The 21,068-nt window shown below is 27.5% G+C and overlaps 1 protein-coding gene across 3 annotated transcripts in view; it reads left to right on the top strand.

Moving 5' to 3' along the window:
- Positions 1-21,068, top strand: part of LOC129958200 (small conductance calcium-activated potassium channel protein 1-like) — a 603,543-nt gene that overhangs the window by 134,630 nt on the left and 447,845 nt on the right. For 2 of the 3 annotated variants that reach the window (XM_056070474.1, XM_056070471.1), the window contains exon 5: positions 16,265-16,309. The exons of the other annotated variant lie outside the window; for it this stretch is intronic. The gene's annotated coding sequence lies outside the window, so the exon portion shown is untranslated. The remainder of the gene's footprint in view (positions 1-16,264; positions 16,310-21,068) is intronic. 3 annotated transcript variants of the gene reach the window in all.

The following is a 21,068-nucleotide window of genomic DNA, read 5'->3' as shown; positions in this document are numbered from 1 at the left end:
AGATTATTTTACATAAATATGCTAATTAAGAAATCAGACAAGTATCTCAAATTTTACTGCAAAATGAACATTTTGAATTGGCTCTCTCAGCTTGGAGCATAATCAATTGAAAAGGGTAAATAATTAAAAAAATTAGTAGAAATTAATTCAAATTAGAGAAACTATATGCACTAAACAAAGCAATGTTTGTTATAATTTTCTCTTACTAGTTGAGCAATTCGCAAATTTCCGAGATTAGTAAACTAAAATCGGCGAGATTCATCCTTCTGATGTTAAATAAGCGTTAATATAATCTTGGTTCATTTGTATAGCTATTCTAAGTAAACGATTATAAAGCTTTCCATTGTCGGAAATCCCATGGTAGTTTCAGCATTATAGATAAAGAACAAGCATGACATAAATGTCTTACACTTAAAAGTCTAAGAAATTTCTTAGTACTTTTAAAGAAATGAACTTTTTCATTCTAATTAAAGAATTTATTTGAAATGACTCAAGTGAATAATAATAAATTATTTTTATATTAAACTTTCCTTTAAATGTTTATTATAAATTTCAAATAGCTAATCTTGTACATGCCCAAAAAAAATATAAATTTTTATTTTCTAAACTGCGTTTTTTTAGAATGAAATTGCAACAAAATGCGTGATGAATAAAAATTATTTTAAGAAAAAGCAAAGGGAAAAAATGTAAATGTTTTAGCTGGCATCAAAATCAATCTTATTCCAAAATATTTAATTACATAACTTCAAACCTTTCTCTTTTCTCTATACTACAGATTAAATTGTATACGAAATATATTGTTTTTAGACATTAAATTTATTTTCTAATCTTTTATGTGCTTTAAAAATTGCAAAATAGGGAGAAAATAAGTAATTTCAAATAAATAATCGCATTTTCTAATAATAATAAACAAATATCCTAATTCTACTTTGGTATTTAGAGTGAGATGTAGATGGAAATGTTAATTTCAGCTCAAAATTAAAAGATACATGCTCAGAAGCGCTACAACAGTATAAAAAAAATGGAACATACATTTAACGAAAATGAATGTATAAATATCTGAAGCGAGAAGAGCGTAAAAAAAATAGCGAGCATTTTCAATAAACATAATAATAATGCAAGAAAGAAATATAATGTAATATTATAATCTTTAACACAATTAATTTACTAAATCGGAGTTTTCCGATTCCATTTAAATTGCCATTAATAAACATAGTTATCACAAAATGTAAGCAATAAATATTTCAATAACATAGCTATAAAAGATAAGACAGTAATCTTACAAACCTTCAATTTTTTTTTCCTTGATCGAATTCCTCAAAATCATTTACAACAGATTTACGGCGTTAATTTTTTTCATAATTTGATTCATTTTAACCAGCATATCAATAAATCTCTTCTTTCAATTCAAACTGTTATCTGAATAAAAGATTTCATCGCCTTCATTGTAAGAAATCTTCCGTTAGCTCGGACAATACTAGGAGCCTAAATCAATGACGCAGACATTAAACATCGACTATAAAACTTAACAATAACTTTATTTTTGATAGCAAAAAGACCATAAACAAGCAAAAACTTATGAAACGTAAACAATGAGAATTTCTGTGATAAACCCGTGTCCCGGCAGTTAAAAAGCGGATATCCGGAGAAAAACGGGAAGCGACTGAAACGGGAGTTCACTTCGAATAGACTTCCGGATAATCCAGAGAAGTTGGATGTTATGTTGGAGGGTTATGGTTATCTTCAGTTTTCCACAAGCGTAACCATCATTTCTATGCCCTCAGGTGCACATATAATATGCGGGTCATGTTTCATCGGAAACGACGCAAGTTTCGATATTTTTCTTGTATACTAGGGTCGAAATTGGGAAGAAAGTTCGAGATATCCAATAGTTAGTTTTAGTTTTTTTTTCTTTTGAAGGATTGTAAAACTGCATTGAAAAATAATATCCCGAAGAACTTTTGAGCTTTATAACAAAACTATAGATGGAGGCTTAGGGTTACTCTAGTGATTAAGAAATATCAAGAGAAAAATCAATCAGTTAATTTGAATATTTTATACATGACTGAAGGTGATAAATGGAAGCTATATAGAATGGAAGCTATATAGTGACGGATAAAGGTATTTAAATGTAATAACATAAAGTGTTAAAGTTGAAATTAAATTTTATAAGATGGAATTTTCATATGTAAAACATTTCAGCGTATAATAATTTATTATGAAATTTAGAATAAAATTTCAAATTTGGAGGGGGCAATAATCTGAACATTAAGAAAGTCTTCAAAATGAGTTTATAGATTGGAATAAAAATGCAAACATGTGATGAAAAATGGCTTCTTTTCTGAAAGAGTAAAAGCAAAGTAGTCAAAATTATGATGTGACATCATATAAAAACAGGGAGAAATTTTATCTAACATTTATTGATTTTTACCCGATTTAGAAATATAGTTTTAAATATTTCGTCTTCAACATTACGTAACAAAATGGTGTAAAAATGCAATTGCTCAATAAAAAAGATTTTTTAGCATTTAATATATTATAAGGGCTTTTAACATATTCTAAAATCAGAAAATGAATCAGGGAAATAGGAATCTCTCCCTCAAACCTCGAATCGTTTCATTGATATTTTTAAAGATCCTATTTACCTCTACGTTTGCACTGCAGTATTGTCGTTCAAATTATGAGTGGATTTCACATCAGACGATTAGACAGGTGTTTTAAGGTTGGGCGATGACCAGATTTCCTAATCAAATTATATCGTTTAAAATAAATAAATATTTTTGGGTTTCGATGAATCGATGTTTTGAGGAAGATTGGAATATTTCTGATATTCATACCTTCCCAATATAAAAACTATAAAGACTGTCTTCTTCTGTCATTAGTTTCCATTAGACCTCTCGCAGTACATTTGACATTGAAATCATCATCATTGATCATTAGTTTACTTTTTTAATACTTTTCAAGAATTTTTTTCAGTAATCTCAGCAATTAATCCAATAGTGCCTTTTAGGATACAGTATATGCGAATTAGAATTATTTGAAGACTTTTTTATCTAATATTGAGGGCGATTGTAATCTCGGTTAACCATTATTGGCATTAATTTCAGTTTACTCAATTTCAGATTTGGGATTACCTTCTTTAAGTATAAGCAAAATGTGGAATGGAATTTCGGCAGAGTGATTCTTCAGCAAAGAAAATATTGTCCAATTTGTTGCAAATTGCTTTTTGCGGAAGTGAGGATACACATGCATGATTAATATTACTGCACTTTTCTGTCGATTTAATATCACAGATTTTTATTTTTGGTGTCCTTCTACTCATTTCTTTTTCTTAAGGAATCGGCCTTTCTTCGATATGTCTCATACCATGATTAGAATCGATGTTAGAAGTAAATTTCTATTTAAAATGTGTGCAAATGAGGCGGCATTTGTTTTGCCGCAGTCAAGAACCTCATGTTTATCCTCTCCACAACATATTCATTTTATGATGCAGGATTTAGGACAATTTTTGACTTTTTGCTTGAATTTATAATATTGAAAACCCAGTTGTGACTTAATTCACTTCCTGATTTTGAGTCGAAACCAGATCGTGTTTATTTTATCTTCTTTAAACATCTTTTTAAAGGATGATGGGCCCATTGAAACAAATAATTTTTTTCTTCTATAGGTGGTCTATAAGAAATGATATTATGCGTTCTCTTCTTTAATTTCTTTGTTTTATTTTTGTATTTGATCATGGAATTCTTAATTTTTGCATCATTCTCAACCCCACCGACAATTTTCAGTTTGTTTCGCCAGTCATTGAAATTCCATGTTTTCTGGCAGGAGAACATCTGTTTCTTTCCGTGTAACTAACTACCCGAGGTTTAATCGCAAAGAATTAACCCCGCTTTCCAAGATTCTCGGGGTGAGCTGAATGCCCGAGCTTCCCCCAAACATATAATCAAGCATAATAAGTCCCAGTACGAGCAGCACACACTCATCATCGGCAATAGTCCCAAAGACCAATACTACCGAAAAAGCGGGAACCAACTACCGTGCAGAAAATTTCCCTTCCCCCATTTCAGACGTGTCCTCCGGATGTGATTAATAAAGGGTCATTAAATATTTTGACTTTTCAGTTTAAAAAAATGAGTTTTAGTATTGTACATTTGAGGTATGCATTTATAAATAAATTTCCTATTAGCGTTTGCACCAAAAATATTTGAAAATGTATTTATGAAAGGGTGTCGCTAATGTATTCAATTTTTAATCTATAGCTACAAAATGTCTCCCCATATGTCATTTTTTTATTTATTGACAATAAATTGTTAATACACCGTTTCTTCAGTTGCTGCATATCTTAATAATTCAAATCTTTATGCGAATACAAAATTTATTAAATGCAAACTATATGTTTAAATATTTAGTAAGATATATCTTTCTTTACATGGTTCATATAAATATATGTAAGATTTTTTAATTATCTCAAACTTCTAAAAATATTATCAAATTAATAGTTGTGATAAAGAATGTTTGAGAGAAATAATTTCAAAGAATTTTGCATATCATAAAATATTAAACCTTTAGAATGAAATTTATATGACAGGAAATATGCTATAAAGTAAAACGTTTAGCTGTAAAATATGCGTTTTAGATATAAATATTTCAAAAGACATATAACTTTTTTATATGGCTCATATATATATAACAAAAAAAAAATAATACGAAAAAAAGATTCATTTTCGTCGAAAATTTAATAAAGCATTTTAAACTTCCTGAAATATTAATTTTAATTTTCAAATTTCGAAAACAGATTTAGCTCAGTTAAATATGCAATTGAAATCTATATTATTAAAATCTAATTATTATTCATGTTGACTATGTATATTTGCTTCGAGATTCAATCTCATTCAATTATCTTAGTAAATCATTTTACGCGGATAAATTATTTTATTAAAAAAATTGATACCATTCCCACCTGAAGTGAAAATAAATTCTATTAAAATAATTTTAAAAATAAAGTAATTTTAATAACTATTAATCAAGTGAAAATGTTATTGTATAGAAAATTAGCCTCTTTCGATTTTCATGTGGAAAATTGAAAAGAGCAATTCATTTTTGTTAAGCATTTGATCGCACGATATTTTTAATGAAATTTTATGAACTAATACAAGAATACATTTTCTTTTCATAGTTAGAAAATTTTCAGTCAGAAGTAAATTGTTTTTAATTCACATTATATAAAATAAATAGGAGACATCTGTTTTATTTACATGAATTTTAAGTAAATGCACATCAAGTATTCTTCCGAAATTAATGGCAATCAAAATTTTTTCCGCAACTGATATTCACTTTAAAAGGGAGACAGCGACGAGCGTTTATTCGAAATTTTATCATATTAGGTTTCTGTCTTAGGGTATTACCAGAAAATAATTTCTCCGCACTGGATTTCCATTAGTATTTTATTTCAAAAAATTGCTATGATGAAATGTGACAATATATTTCTAATTTTAACGCATAATTCAAGACTTTATATTCCGATATTGTAGCAGTGGGGAAAAACCTGAGAAGATAAATTCTGCATTAAATTAAACAGCAGGGAGTAATCTAATTTTGAAGAAATGTAAAATTAGCATCTTTAACTTAAAAAAAACTACGTGGTTTATTTTTTATTTATTTATTTATTTATTATTATTATTATTATCATTTTGCTTTTTAATAAATAAAGATATTGATTAAAAAAATAACGAAAAAAAAAATAGAAAAGCTTCTCAAAATTGTATTGATTTCATTGAAGGAAGTAAATGCATTTTATAAAATATCAGTAATTGTATTTGCAATTCCTTTACGGCTAATGATGTTTTAATTTGCCATTATCTTTCGCAATAGATATTATAAAATTTTAGTTTTTTCACATGAGCGCGATTCCTCCATTAAGGTTACAAAGCTGAGCACCTCCCAATAATTTTTGAAAAGCATGTTTTTACGTTTTTGGTTGTGTTTGGTTATTTATTCCTCATTTAGAGCTCGATGAATAAAAAAAAAATAAGTAATATAAAAAAGACAGAAAATGAATGAAGATACACAAGTTCGGACTGATCAATCATTAATTCAAGAAAACAATAAAATTTACATACTGCGTACTAGCGGAAGGCAAAAACCAAAGATTCCTTCCATTGAGTTTGGCACACGATTGGCTAAACAATGCTTCTTTTTTTTTATCCCTGTCACGATAAATTTGCCTTTATCTCCTGATTGGTTAATCTTTTGTTAGTTATTGGTTAAACGCTATTTTGTTAGTTATCACACGAAACTGGTTTCTCTTTCACTTTGCCTAGACCGAAACTCATCTGCTTTAACACTGTTTTGTTTTCTTTCTTTAAAACTTGTTGTCTATAATTTTTTTAAACAAAATTCAGATAAATAGAATTACAAACTTGCGTAGAAACAAATCTGCTTTTTAAAAATCTGCATTTCAGTTATATTTTGTTATAAAATTTTTTTCGGACCATTGCTTGTTTCTGAACTGACGAATCACTACTATTTCTCATGCTACAGCGTTACCCGAAACAGCTTAGAGAAGTCAGTATTTTAACAAGTTAATGCTGAACTAAATTTAAAGCATTGATTTAAAAATTATCCTTGCCTTAAATCATTTTAAAGTATGTTAAATGCATAGTGATTTAGATAATTGTGAAATAAAATTGAATGCTGATTTTTTTAATTATCTAGGTATTTATAAAAAGTAATTTTAAAAACTTTTTTTAAGATATATAGTAAAATTTTTAAATTGTTGTGAAATATTAAAAAAAGATTTTTTAAAAGTACTATTGATTATCCTGAAAATAAAGTGAAAGAAAAATTGACACTTAGACTTCAGAATAAAGTTAATAGGTGACGTTTGATTTAGAATTGAAAGTGAAATATAGTTGCCGTACAAGAGGAAGGTCGGCCTTAACAAATTAGAAGAATCCTTTCAAAATTTTTAGTAATTTAAATTCGTTATTTACAAAAAGATTCGTTTTCATCTCTCTGTAAAGTGAAAAAAAACTTTTATTGCATCTTTGTTTTTATCATTTTTGTATTTATTTCTGCTTTTGAATGCAAGGAAAATATGTAAATAAATTTTTATTCGCATGAAAGCTTTTATACAAATATTTATTTATCAATTTACTGTTTCATTCTTTTCATATTAAATTCGGTATACGATGGGTAAAAAAGGAAATTCAATAAAAAAAAAACTATATAAACCCGTACTTTAAATGCATTGAGCCTTAATTTTCAACATTCGAAGAATATTGTAGTAAAAACCAGTGTTTAGTTATTGCAATTTTAATGAAAATAGTTGGCTGTTCTAAATTCCCTAACTGTTACCAATACTGCTATGTTTTTAAACTACACATTATTGTGAAATAATTATTAATCTTTCTTTCAGAATGTTCATTCTCGAATTTAATCAGGTTCCGGTAAAATCTGAAACACTTAAGATTCAAATCCCTTACACTCAAATTGTTATATAACTGATTATATAAAATTAGAAATTATTCGAGGCGGAGAAAAGAGCGCAAGCATTTACAATTTTATTCCATGATTACGAAAGTATGTAAATATTTTTACACTTGAGAATTAAATTTAAATTTATTCATAAATGCATAAATTTATGGACATCGTTAAAATTTAACTATTTCTTTAGTCAAATCTTTAAATATAATAATATTGATTTTTAAAATTATTACATAGTATTTTAAACACTGGGGAAGACATCCGAAGATCAAAATAAATGATTTTAAAAATTGTTCTTCAAAACGCATTCAATACAATTTTTAGTTATTTTATCTTGTATTTAAATATCAATTTTGTTAAAACAATAGACATTTTCATCATACTTATTTGTAACAGAATAGTGAATTTCGGTATAATTAATCATTTTATTTACATAGTATCGACAAGAAAGTCAACTGCTTTAATATATCTTTACTTTCAAAAGAATTTCGAATGCAAATAATAAAGCAACACGAAAGGTTAATGAATTGCCTGAATCGAAGTGTATTTGAATAAAACTGGTTTCTGTTCACTTCTAAATATACCTATTTCATGATCAATGCCATCCGATACTGTTTTCTTTGCAAATAATTTTTATCTTGTATTTAATTCATTTACCTGGATGAATGGATTAAGATTATTTACATGTTTCGTTGGCGAATTTTATTTGTCGATTTTTTTTGTTTGCTTTTTCCCACTAAACAAATATTTAGAAGAAAACGAATATCTCTAAGATCTTTCGCCTACATTACTTTGCGCATGTGTCTATTTGAAAAACTACTGTTAATGATAAGTTTGTGTATACATTTAACTGTAGAGCCTCCAGACGGTTTTAATGGGTCTTTTGGAAGAAATAAGTATTTTCTCTAACTCTATGGCGCCTAAGATTAAATGCGTCTCTGTTTATGCAGTTATTATTTATTCTGGTCTTTTTATCATTCAGTTTACCTTTATTAGCTAAAATATTGACCTACATTTCAAAGCTAACCTTGTAATTCATCTTAAATAAGAACATGCTATATGCTTTTGTAATTGTTATATACATTTAAATAAATTACTTCAACAGTTATTTGTATATAACCATAAAAAAAACTTTCTTTTGTACATTTATCTTAATAATTTTTTTCCAATGATAAAATTAGTGCCTGATTTTCTAACAATATCTTGAAATAAATTCAAAACTGAGTTTCTTAATCTATTTTTGAAAATTTGTATTTCAACAAACAAATTAAAATCTAAATGGTTGCTTAAAATATTTTTTAAATGGATCTTTTAAATGTTTTTAAGGATCTTCATGTTATTATGAAAAAGCAAATTTCAACTGTCCTTCTGCGTTGAAACGAATGTAAATCCTCTGAGAAAATATTCTATTAACGTTATTCTCTTTTGAAGTGAATTTAATAATTTATGTGCATATTCAAGGATGCTTAAATTTGTTTCGCACTTTCTTGGTTCAGCATATATTTGAATAGCAAAGTTGTACAAAAGAAGAGCATGAATTTGAAATTTTAGAACCTAATTAACTTTTTAATAATTATTAGAAACACGATCATATGAACCGGTGTTATACTCATTACTGTATATGTTTTGAACTTAAATTTTGTCTTCCGTTGGAGAAGAGAATGCTGATTCAGATGTGATATTCTTTATTTCATTGTAGTACAAAATGAATAGTATCCTCTTAAAATATACATATATATTTTGAAATCGGGATAGTGTTAAAAAAAAAGAAACCAATTTCAAGTTATTCTTATTATCCATAGCACTATTTTTGCGACATGGAAGTAAGTTTCGAAAAAATGCAAACATTGGATATTATGAATCTCGATTTTAATGTGAATTTGGTTAGTCATATGAACGATGTAATGAACGATAATGACTTGCGAATGTCCGAGTTGCATCATTCATGTAGTTGCTTCGAATAATATGCCTTTATTTTCCTATCTGGTTAATACTTCTTAGCATTTAAGAGACAAAGATGTAATACCATATTTTTATAATATATATAGTTTTTATATAATTGTAAATTTGGTAGAATGCCTCGGAAAAAAAGAAATATCCCTAGGTATGAATGGTAATTTTTTTTAAAAAGCCGACATCTAAATCGAGCCGGGTTTTTTTAAGAAACTATAACGATGATTGTTGTCGTCACTTTCTGAAAATAAGTATATTTTTAATTATCTAACTATTAATTGTTTTTATAGATAATAATGAAGACCATTTATAAGTTTTGTTCAAAACAAAGAAATAGACATTTCTTCTACTTTGTCCACTAAACGTATATGTCCATAAAACCATGAGACTGCACCATAGATCTGATTTTAAAGGTTTTGAGAAGATGTATTTTTCAATTAATAATTATGATAATGTCTTTTTATTTTTCGTCAATATATGAAAAATCCGAAAGTTTGTTTAAAAAATCACGAAAAGACACTATACAAACTTATAACACTTAAATTATAAAAAGACTTAACACAAAATCATGTAAAAGAGAAGCAAAGTCCAAAAATTTTTTCTAAAGATATGTGGAAGATGGCATAAAATGTTTTTTGATACAATTATAACCAAATAGAATTGATCCTTCTTAGAACATGCATATAAACATTAATAATAATAATAATATACATTGCTTGTCAGAATTTTAAAAAATATATTGAAAGAAATTGATTTTTAAAAAAATACATCTTTAAGTATATGAAATGACACTCCCCCTAAGCTTCCAGATTGCTATTTTATTAATCTGAAAATGATCTCGCTACTTTTGCTTAAATCCTTCTTTAATGAGGTGTCTAACCCCTTTCCATAGAAATACAGACCTCACATCTTGATTTCAGTGAATTTTTAAAGTCATAGAGCAGGTTTATTGAATTCCATCCCCCTCTCCTTTTTATTCTGAAAATGCACATCTCAGCTGCTGGAGCATTCGAGAGAACATTTGATGAACATCATTTCTACTGATGAAGTGCATTTCGCACATTCTCATACGATTCAAATTTGATGAATAAGAGAGCTAATTCATTCGAATGATATCTTACATTTTTATATAATCCAACCTTAGAGACTTGACGAGGAAGAGCATTATTGTCTATGAGCAAAAATATTGGCCTGTGTGTTAACTAAAGAATTTCCTTTATTTGCAGTGTTCATAAGTAATTGATTCTATCATATGATTTCAGCTTTGTAGGTAGCGTTTTACTGTCTTTGAAAAAAACATGATTATAAATAATTTATTTGATCAATTATATAATTGCTGTATAATCTGACTCTAGGATACGATTCATAGCACCTTGACAATGAATGTATCGGAATGAAAATGTCACAGATCCAAACAATCCAAATCCTGACTTGGGATCATTAGGCCATTATTGAACTTTTACACCTTCCAAATCCAGATATTGAAAGCACATGACATTAGTATTACTGAGACTTCCATACCCAATTTTTTATTCATATATATTGTTTAATGTCATCGTTCTTTTTACGGACTCCTTGATATTTTGAAATCTAAAGATATCAATATTATCTCTTTCAAAAATTAAGAATTTATGAATCTAATTTTGGGAGGCAATATAATAAAAAACATTGTATTTTATGATATGAAATCATCATTTAAAAAATACTGGCCCATCTAGTAACAATCAAATTGAGTTTGAAGTCCCGGAATAAAATATAAAATAATACCAAAAAATCATCAGTTTTTATAAATATTTTCAAATAATAAAGGTTTCTAATATTTTCAAACGTCTTTCATGTTTTAATATATTACGCTTCATGTGCTGGGTGGAAATATTTGTTGAATAAAAGAAGAAAAAAAATTCTAACCTGCATTATAAGCACGTACTGATCGTTACTTCCATGAATTATTACTTAATATCCTTAAGAATTTTTTATGATGTTATTTGATTATGATTAGTCACGGAATCCTGATTTCATACGGGAGCGAAATCAGAATTCTTCTACTCCGAATTATGCAGTAAATCAGATTTGTTTTAACGCTTAAATGCTTTGAGAATCAGTTGTAATTATAGAAATATGTTTTATGCCACTCTCTGAAAAATGAATAGAAGATGAATTAAACTAATCAAAGTTTGAAAATATTTGCTTTTAATTAGGAATTTGATTTAGGAATTTCATGACAGAAATTGAAAAAAGTCATTTTTTGCCAGTTGAATGGGTCACAACCTATTCAACCACAACATATAAATTTAGTTTAAGAGATGATAATGAAGGGATGGTATCATGAGTGTTTGCAATTGAAATGGGAAATTTATTATGTAATTGGAGGGAAGAGCCCAGTTAATAGATTCTCTGATAACACCCTGAAGCTAAATAGCCTATCTGAAGAAACATTGAATGTGAATACTGTTTCTCTCTTGTACCAAAACTAAATTAAGGAAAAAATCAGTGCTGTCTCATCAGCTGTTCGTTGAAATACCAACTTACTTGATCGACAGTGACTCAGAACAATATATTCAGCTAAACAGTTTATCTTATTGCATTCCATAAACTCGCTTCGGCAGTGGAATCATGAAGCATAGAAAGCCCAAAATCTCATGGCAGTTGAGTAATGTCGGTTGTCTTTGAATTAGATGTTATTTCTTTTTTAGAATATGGAAAATATTGAAATTTTTACGAATGCATTTTTCTTTCTTATCGCTCTGAACATTTTCGTAATCCTTATCAGCAACACTTACTCAGCACGTCCATCATCACGCAATTTAAATTTTTTGTCGCAGAAATGAGATACTTCACTTGATTTCGATATGCAACGATGCATTTGGTGTATTTGTTTACTTTTTTTAAGTCAAAAACAAATTTTCGCCTTATTGCACAGTTTATAATCAATTTTTTGAGTCTGCAATATTATGAAACAAAGATTTTGAAAAATGTAATCACATCTCTTAGTGATTTTCAATGTATATAAAACAAGTAGCATAATACTGCTTTATACCTCACTACAATACTTTACAAATACCTCTTGGAATTCGGGGTCATTAATCTCGGATCATTTAGATTTATAAGCGATTGCTTTTGAATTACTAGAAAAACTAGAATAATAATAAAAGAAGTAACGAGGATGGGTAAAGCTATTTGTATATTGCATAATGCAATCTCATACATAAAATTATATATCTGTTAAATTATTTTTTGCAAGATAATCAACTTTTCAGCCGCGATAGATTTATTAAAAGTTTCTTTCCATTCGTCTGGCAATCTTCCTACATGATTTTTTTGCAGTTTATTTCACTTATAACTTTTGCTTCATAAAAATGTTTTTAAGTGCAGGGAGTATGTAAAATATCATCGCAAATTAAGCATTTAAAGAGAAATGTGTCAAAATAAATACTCTTAATATAGCTAAATTCTCAGTTTCAGGAATAAAGTAATTCGAGTTGAAAGGCAATTCTTCATATCTGGATGCATTAGATTTCAACTGGAGATTGGAGGCTCTATTTAAATTCTAAGATAAATCTTAGGATTACATATTGTAAACATTTAACTTGATGAGAATTGTTCAGACAATGCTTCACGGTTCAGATATTTAATGCATTAACCAATCATTAATTAGTTAAGTTACAAACTTATTCCCCAACTTATTAATATGCATTCTATTTATTTGCTACGATAAATTCGGAGATAATTATTCAAATGCTTATTAATTCCTCAATCAGATTTTAAATTATTAGCTTTCTGCATGTTTCATTCATTTTGACAAAACTTTTTATCTAATAAAAATACACTATTCGAATTTCGAAAATTCAAAAATTAATAAATATTTTTTATTTCATTGCTTCAGTGCAGTTCTAATCAAATGCCACACGTAATTAACGTTTGTTGCATGTATTATTTTGAGAAGAAGAGTGTTTTAATATTAATTAACTACTATGTAAAGGCTTTTCATACAAATAAACTGTTTTTTAAGTTTAATATCTCTTGCAATAATGCGTTAAAATTATGGTTATAGGAAAACTATTTAGATCTGTTAAAGAAACGTATGAAGAAATTAATACTATCAAATATTTGCATTTTCAAAGTTCTAGTAACAGTTATTGAATTTTCAGAAGTTTAGCGAAAAAAAATCAAATGCTGAAAATCTGCTGTTTTCTGTTTTGTTCATACGCTAAAAAAACGCGTTTCTATTGGATTAAGTGATGATTTAATATTGTAATTTATTTTTCATGTAATATCTAAAATATTTGAGGTAACACATCATTGCAATATGAAATACTCCCCTCCCCCTTGAGAATACACTATACAATTGCCAAAATCATGGAAAAATGTTGCAAATAATACCATTTTAAGGTTTAAAGACCCTCATTACCACGTTTTATCAAAAACTACTAAAAGATTATTTAGAGCAACAATGAATAATTTAATAATCATTCTAAATATTTATCATCCTATCATCGATAAAAAGTTGCAGCTAATAAGCCAGAATATTCTGAGAAAATTGATTTGATCTAGTTTTTGTTCATTCGAATTCAATCAATGTGCATTAGTATTTAGTTAGTCTATCTTGACTAGCTAGATTATCAGTCTTTTTAGAGAATTAATTCATTAATGCTCTAAATTGGAGTAGCAAAAATTACATTTCTCAAAATTTATATTCCTATGAGACTGCTATTAAGATTTTTTAAAAGTTTCGTTTTTTTTTTTTTTTTTTTTTTTTTTTTTTTTACAGTTATATTTCCTTCTGAATATTTTTAAATACTTTAACACCTAGTAAGCTAGCAATGTAAATTGCTTACATTTCGCAAGAAAAGGCTTCAATGATTAATATATTTAAAATAATATTTGGTTGGAAATTTATCGTTAGATAGCATTTCTGATATTTTTAAAATTGTTTTGTATAGATTCAATTTGTATAAACTCAGGTCACAGAGAATTTCTGTAATTCAATTATTTGTTTTAAAAATTACCCAATTAAAAAATACTAATGCGGGAGTACTGTGAATCTTGATTTGAGTGTTTGATTTCTTCGTTATAACTGCCTTTGTAGTTAAACTCACCGAACATGTATTGAATTGCATATATTTTCCATTAATACAAACTCTTATACGTTAAAAGACAAGATCTCTAAAATTCAGAATCATTACTTTTCCAAATGACAGCAAAATTTCAACTATATTGCTTACTAGTCTAGGCAGGTTTTTATACTATATTACTTCATTGTATTATCCTCGTCAATAAGATATTTCTAACAGTTTTAAATTAAAAATTCATTAAATTTAACACCAATAATATATTTTAACATAATGAATGAAAGAAACAAGCTTCCTGCTGAGCATGAATCTTTTATAAAAATATTTAAAAAAAATTGTATTTGCTTCCTCACAAAAGAAGTTTTTAAAAATACAGCTTTTAGAAATTAAGATATATAATTTCAATTTTAGATATATATTTTTAAATACATTGAAAACAATATGATTTAAATAGGGCCGCATTTTCATACATTCTATAAAATAATGTCAAAGAATGCGCCTTATATGTCAAAAAATAGCAAACTGAATAAGGTATTTTGAGATTGAATGAATGACTAAAATCTTTGAATGAACGAAATATTTATGCTTTTATTAGAATTGGGTCAATTATTTTTATTTAATAAAATAACAAAGACTATAAAAACACTATGAATTTATCAAATGGCTTAAAAATGCTAAAAATTAGATTACTTCTAAGAAAGTTGCAAGTTACAACTTCTCTAAAAGTTATTAAATCAACAAAAATCAAGCATTAAATATTTAGCCTTTAAACTCGAATTTTTTGTTGCCACATGATTATTTTGTGCTGCTTGAAATCCTATTCTACCTTTACGCATTTTGAAACTCTGAAAAAACGACAATCTAAGATTAGATAAGCTAACAATTTTTAGCATATGTTGAATTCTGATAAGCATTAGCGTGGCTCCAGCTATTAAACAAATATTGCTGTACTTGATTCAAAAGAGGGTGTATAGGAAAAACTTGTTTTCGTAGCAGAAAAGAAACACAGCAAACGTATCCCATTCACCTCTAGAATGGAGCTTTTATGGAGTAGAGCTCCTCTAAAAACGTCTCTACATGCTCTACAAGCAACGAGACTACCTTTCTAAATGCAGGCTATTTGTTACCTTTACGGTGTGTTGTGCAGCTCTTTACTGCGTTCCTACCGACAGATAATTCGTTATTTGCTTTCGGTATAGACTTTCATTCCCATTCTTTCTTTCTCTTAGTGCTCGGTTTCAGCGCTCTGTCTCATTCTGCTTGCAACTTGCCGGCAAAACAAAAATAACTTACAATCAAACCTCGATCGATGTCAATTTTAGGATTAAAAAATAATCTATTTCGGTTTTATTTCTAAATGTGAAAATTGAGAAATAACTTTGCAGGAAAGATTTTAAATATAATATTCTCTCTGTGGTATTATAATTATTAAATTACAACATGCTAATTAAAAACATAAATTAAATTTAACTAAGAAATTTCTTTTGCATCGAATTATATATCATAATGATTAATAACTAAGCTATAAATTCACTATAGATTGTATTAGTGTTTAGAATCGTGTGGTTAGCCTCTCCCATTAGTTTCTTAATAGAAACATAGAATAAAAATTGAACAAACTTTCTATAACTGCTGAAATTTTAAAGTTGGTTAAGAAAAATTCGTAGTGTGATATAACATAAATTGAGTTATTTTTGTGTAAATAACTTAAACCTAAAATTGCTTATTAAAAATTTCATTCATACTTATTATTTTAGATGCTGTTATTTATATGGAAAGCATCCATCCCAAATGGCAGTAAGGTTAGTACAAACTATAATCTTAATGTAAAATTGATGGATTGGCTAGGGTGAAATGATACAATATTTTCATTAGACTGAGTTAAGGATTCAGAGGCATTTAAATATCATGAACTTATTTCGCCATGTTTTGTAATCATGTAAATTTTTTATTAATTCTGTAAAAACACTCTCATGATTAATTAATTATCGTAATTTAGTTTTAAGAAAAGCAAGAATACGATAAAATAATTATAATTAATTTTTCAAAAGATAAACACTCTTATATTCGTCTTGCCTTGAGCAGTAGCTATTGATATTTGGCTGAGGGAATGTGAAGAAAATTTCGTCAGTATTTTTATAGCTCATTTTTAAATATGACAGATGCAAATATTTCTCATTATTCAAATTCTTTATTTAAAACATTACAATAAAAAAACAAATTTAACGAAGAAAAATTAAAAAAAGGAATTTGCATAAAATATGAAATTTTATTGTTCCCATTTGAAGATGCGTTTGAGATATTAAAAATTGTGAAACATTTTAAACAGCTATAACAGTCATCTCAAACAATTAAGAACGAACAAACAGACATTAAACAATAACTAACGTAGTCTTTAAAAAATTGTTCTTGAAAAGTTAACTACAAATTGCTTTCAAATGAGCTCCATAATTGTAATGACGTTCTTTAATTTCTAACAAAATAATTTTTTGAAAATTATCATAAACGAGTGTATTATAGGGTGTTTACGTTCGAAACTTATCTTTTAATCGCAAATCATAATGTATTTTTTGTACTGCGCAATCTGAAAATTTCTTTACGTTTCAAAATTGTTTTTAATTTACTTTTACGAGTTCAGAAGGATGATTAGAATCTTCATAATTGAAACTGAAATTGTAAACCATATGACAGACAGATAATTCTTAATGTTTTAGTAAGAAAATCAATATTGATTGTTTATTTTTTATTTAATATTATTTAACATTTACGAAATATCATTTTGGAGTATTTCCCTACTGGATTAATATTTTGTTTGTGCCTTTATTACAAATTTTGTTAATATTTGATCATCGCTATGTACTGATTTTCCATTGTCAATTATGGACAATAAACTCAAGAACAGTTTTAATCATCTCTCCATTTGTCCCTTTATATATGACATCGGGCCAGTTAACATATGTAAAAGTTAAAAGAAGATATATTCAAATCACTCGATGATTATTGAACGGTGGATCAAAAACACTAAAATCAAGAAATCATAGAAGAAAATTTTTTCTTGTAATTAATATTTAAAATATTTAAATTATATTAAACAAAAAGAATTGCGCACAAAACAGAGATTTGTGTGAGAGAGAAAATTTACCCTTTTTTGGGCTTAGTGTAAACCGTGAGGGAAAACTTCATTTTCGCTTTTCTCGAAATGCAATATTTCAACAATTTTCTTTTCCAAAATATAATAACTAAAATTCTTTTCAAAATATTATGCTAATAGATGAAGCTGATTACTTATATGATCGGTATTGTCATGGTCGATCTGTTGTCCCTGTTGAGGTTGTTGAAGAAGTATACGAAGTGACAGACAAAATTCGCATTGCATATGCGCGTGGAATTTCAGACATGCTGAGTATGCCGAATTTTGTGGTCTGGAAAATTCTGTTCTATACTCTTCAGAAGTTCCCAGATAGGATTCAGTGTATTCAGAGGTTTCTAAAGATAATCACCAGTTATGGTTGGATTTTGATAAAAAATTAGTGATCCCGTATACTTTCTGATAACAGATGACCAATGGATAGACGAGGCCTATTCGATTCGTAACGTTGATTCAAAGAACTGTATACCCTGGGCAGATTTAAATCTCCATGACACGGTCACACTTTCATTACACGATGCAAAAATCACAATGTAAAGCTCGATAATAAGCAACTTCATGCTTGGTCTTTATTTTTTGAAGATTACTGCCCAAAGTCTACAAATGCGTTTGGTAACTGACACTCAGTATGAATCTATATTGCAATGGCGTAGTCAATCAGCAGAGAAATTTTCTATATAACATCTTGTGTATATCAGTTGCTTCTGCCCGACATAAGGTATTCTAGACAACATTTGTCGACGCAACATTTGATGACAGAATCTACCGCCATTTGATATTATATTCACCGTCAAGTGAAGGGAATTCATTCACCTCTACCATTTCACTCCAATAGATTTCTGAGAATACCTGAACTTCAAAGTGTATGCTATAGATCCACAAACTTTCTCTGATTTAAAAAAACGCCGATCAGTATGAGATTGACCACATTTTAATTTACTTGATGCAGAATGCCGTAGCACATACCATCTCCCGCACTTGAAGTATCATTGTATGTGAAGGTGGACACCCCGAAGATTTGTAAAATATGAAAATTCTCGTTTTACTATTCTTCTCTGCCTTTTAGTGATCATTATAGCTTTTTTTTTCTTCGTTTATTCAAAATTTTATTTCTTTCCTGCGCTTGGCATAATCGGTAGAGAATCATGTAACCACCCTATTCAAAAAGAATATATGATTCTGGTTTTACAATTCATTTGAAAAAATTTTAATCGAAGAAATGATTTATCGGTTTTAATATAAATTAGATTTAAGAACAAAATATTTGGTTCAAATATGATTTTTATAAAAAAATATTTTTGAAAGTAGAAAAATGCAACATTGGGATTTCATTCATTTTATACAGGAATAAATTTGACGGCAGAAGTCACTCGACAAAAATATACAGGACTTTTAAAATGCCCTAAGTAAGTCAGTATTTCGAAGAGAAAAATAATGTTCTTACCTTAGACAAACTATTTGCTCGATGCATACAACTTTCTTATAACATGCTATTTCAAAAAGCAAACCTTCACTTTAACATAGTTTGAATGAAGGATAATTTGATACAATACGTTTTCTTAAATTATGATTTTATTTTAATAGTATAGCAATGCAAATCTTCGAACTACATGGTGACTAAAAAGACCAATAAATATGCCATTTGAAAATTGGAAATTCCTAGATAACATGTGATTAAAAGTTTCAAGAACATAAGACATTCTACTTTTGCTGCGGCAGCCATCAGATTGAGATTTATACCTGGCACACTGAATTTTACATTTCTTTATCCATATTAATACATCTTATTTCAGTTTTTACATATTTTTGTATAAATTCTAATTATATATATATAAATTTAATAATGGGTTTGTTACAAATTGAAAGAAATTTTAGCAAAATTTTAAAAATTACAAAGAATAAATAGTTATCAGGAAATAAAAAAACATCTACACAATGCTTAAATTTTATATAAAATAGGTTATTGTGCTTTAAATTTCAACTTTATCAAAAAACTTTTATCTAAAAAGTAGTATCACATCTTTAATTACCTTCTCCAGTTTTATCTGAAATTAATTTTTTTCCCGAAAATTTTATGTTCAAAAGATCGCATTTATAAGAAAACATTTTAAATAAATTAACTCGCTTTAAGAAATTCTCTTGTATACATTTTTTCTGTTTTAGAAACAACCCTATGTATCATAAACAAATGTAGCATTTAAAATCTCATTAAAAATTCTATTTTTCTGCCAGCGTAATTTGCAAATGTGTTTACACCTTGTGAAAAATAAAAATAAAAATTTAATAAATTACTCTCCCAATTCTTTATGATGTATCATAAAAACAAAGATTGCAGAAAACCGAGAAGAAAATTGCTTTTTTGTTGAATAAAACTATTTAATAACTGTGCAGGTTCAGTCATTACTTGATATACATCTCGATAAATATCTCTGAATCATTTTTAAATTACCAAAACGAATAAATACTGTATTTCAGAACTATGCATTATGTAATTAGAAGCAATTTACGCGTATTCTTTTCAGGAGATTAATTTAATCAAAAATATTTTTTCATCTTTTTTCGAAGAAACGTTCTCGCTCCTCATGCAATTTAAGTCCAACTTTTAGTCGATTTATTTTTAAAGGAGAAATTTTTTGAATTGTTATGGATTGCACTATAAAAATGCTAAAATATTTAAATATTAGAATTTTGTTAATAAAATAATTTTTAAAGTGAGAAACTCAGTATAAATTCTTATAAACATTTGCTCTTATAATCCCATTACATAAAAAAAACATTTTGCTGTAGATTTCCAACAAATATTGTAGAAAGCTCCAAAGTTTCAAAATAAATAAGAAAATGTTTAGTGAAGGACTTAAAATTTGAAATAGTTTTACTAAGAAATTTTAAAGATTTTTTTGATGTGATATATAGATATGATATATTTTTTGATATGATATGATAACACAAATGCACATATTCCGGAATAATACATATTAAATACAGGTATAAAGAAAGTATAATTATTCAAAAACGAATTATCGATTATTCAATTATTTGACAAAAAAATAAAGCTAATGTTTATTTATCTCTATTTTACGTTACGCGAGTTTAAAGAAAACGATTCTATAGCAGATTGCATTGTAATTAGTTTTAAAAACTATCGGAAATGTATAAAGATAAAAACACGATTTCTGCGCTTATAATTTTCTTTATATAATTACCTGAGAACCTATACTCAAACCATAGAATAAGAAGAATTTTGTGCAATTTATAACATTACAAATAATCCAATAGTCAGAATTCAGCTCTAATTTGCATTTTCTTGTTAAATTTTAAGAATGCAGAATTCTCGGGACATAAATGTCACAAGGAAGACATAACGGTGCATATTGTTAAATATCTACCTGCATGTTTTCCCCCGTTGTGCATCA

This window comes from Argiope bruennichi, chromosome X1 (assembly GCF_947563725.1).
Source record: "Argiope bruennichi chromosome X1, qqArgBrue1.1, whole genome shotgun sequence".
NCBI classification, from domain to species: domain Eukaryota; kingdom Metazoa; phylum Arthropoda; class Arachnida; order Araneae; family Araneidae; genus Argiope; species Argiope bruennichi.
The sequence above is the reverse complement of the archived record's forward strand: the minus strand, read 5'-3'. Positions and strand labels throughout refer to the sequence as shown.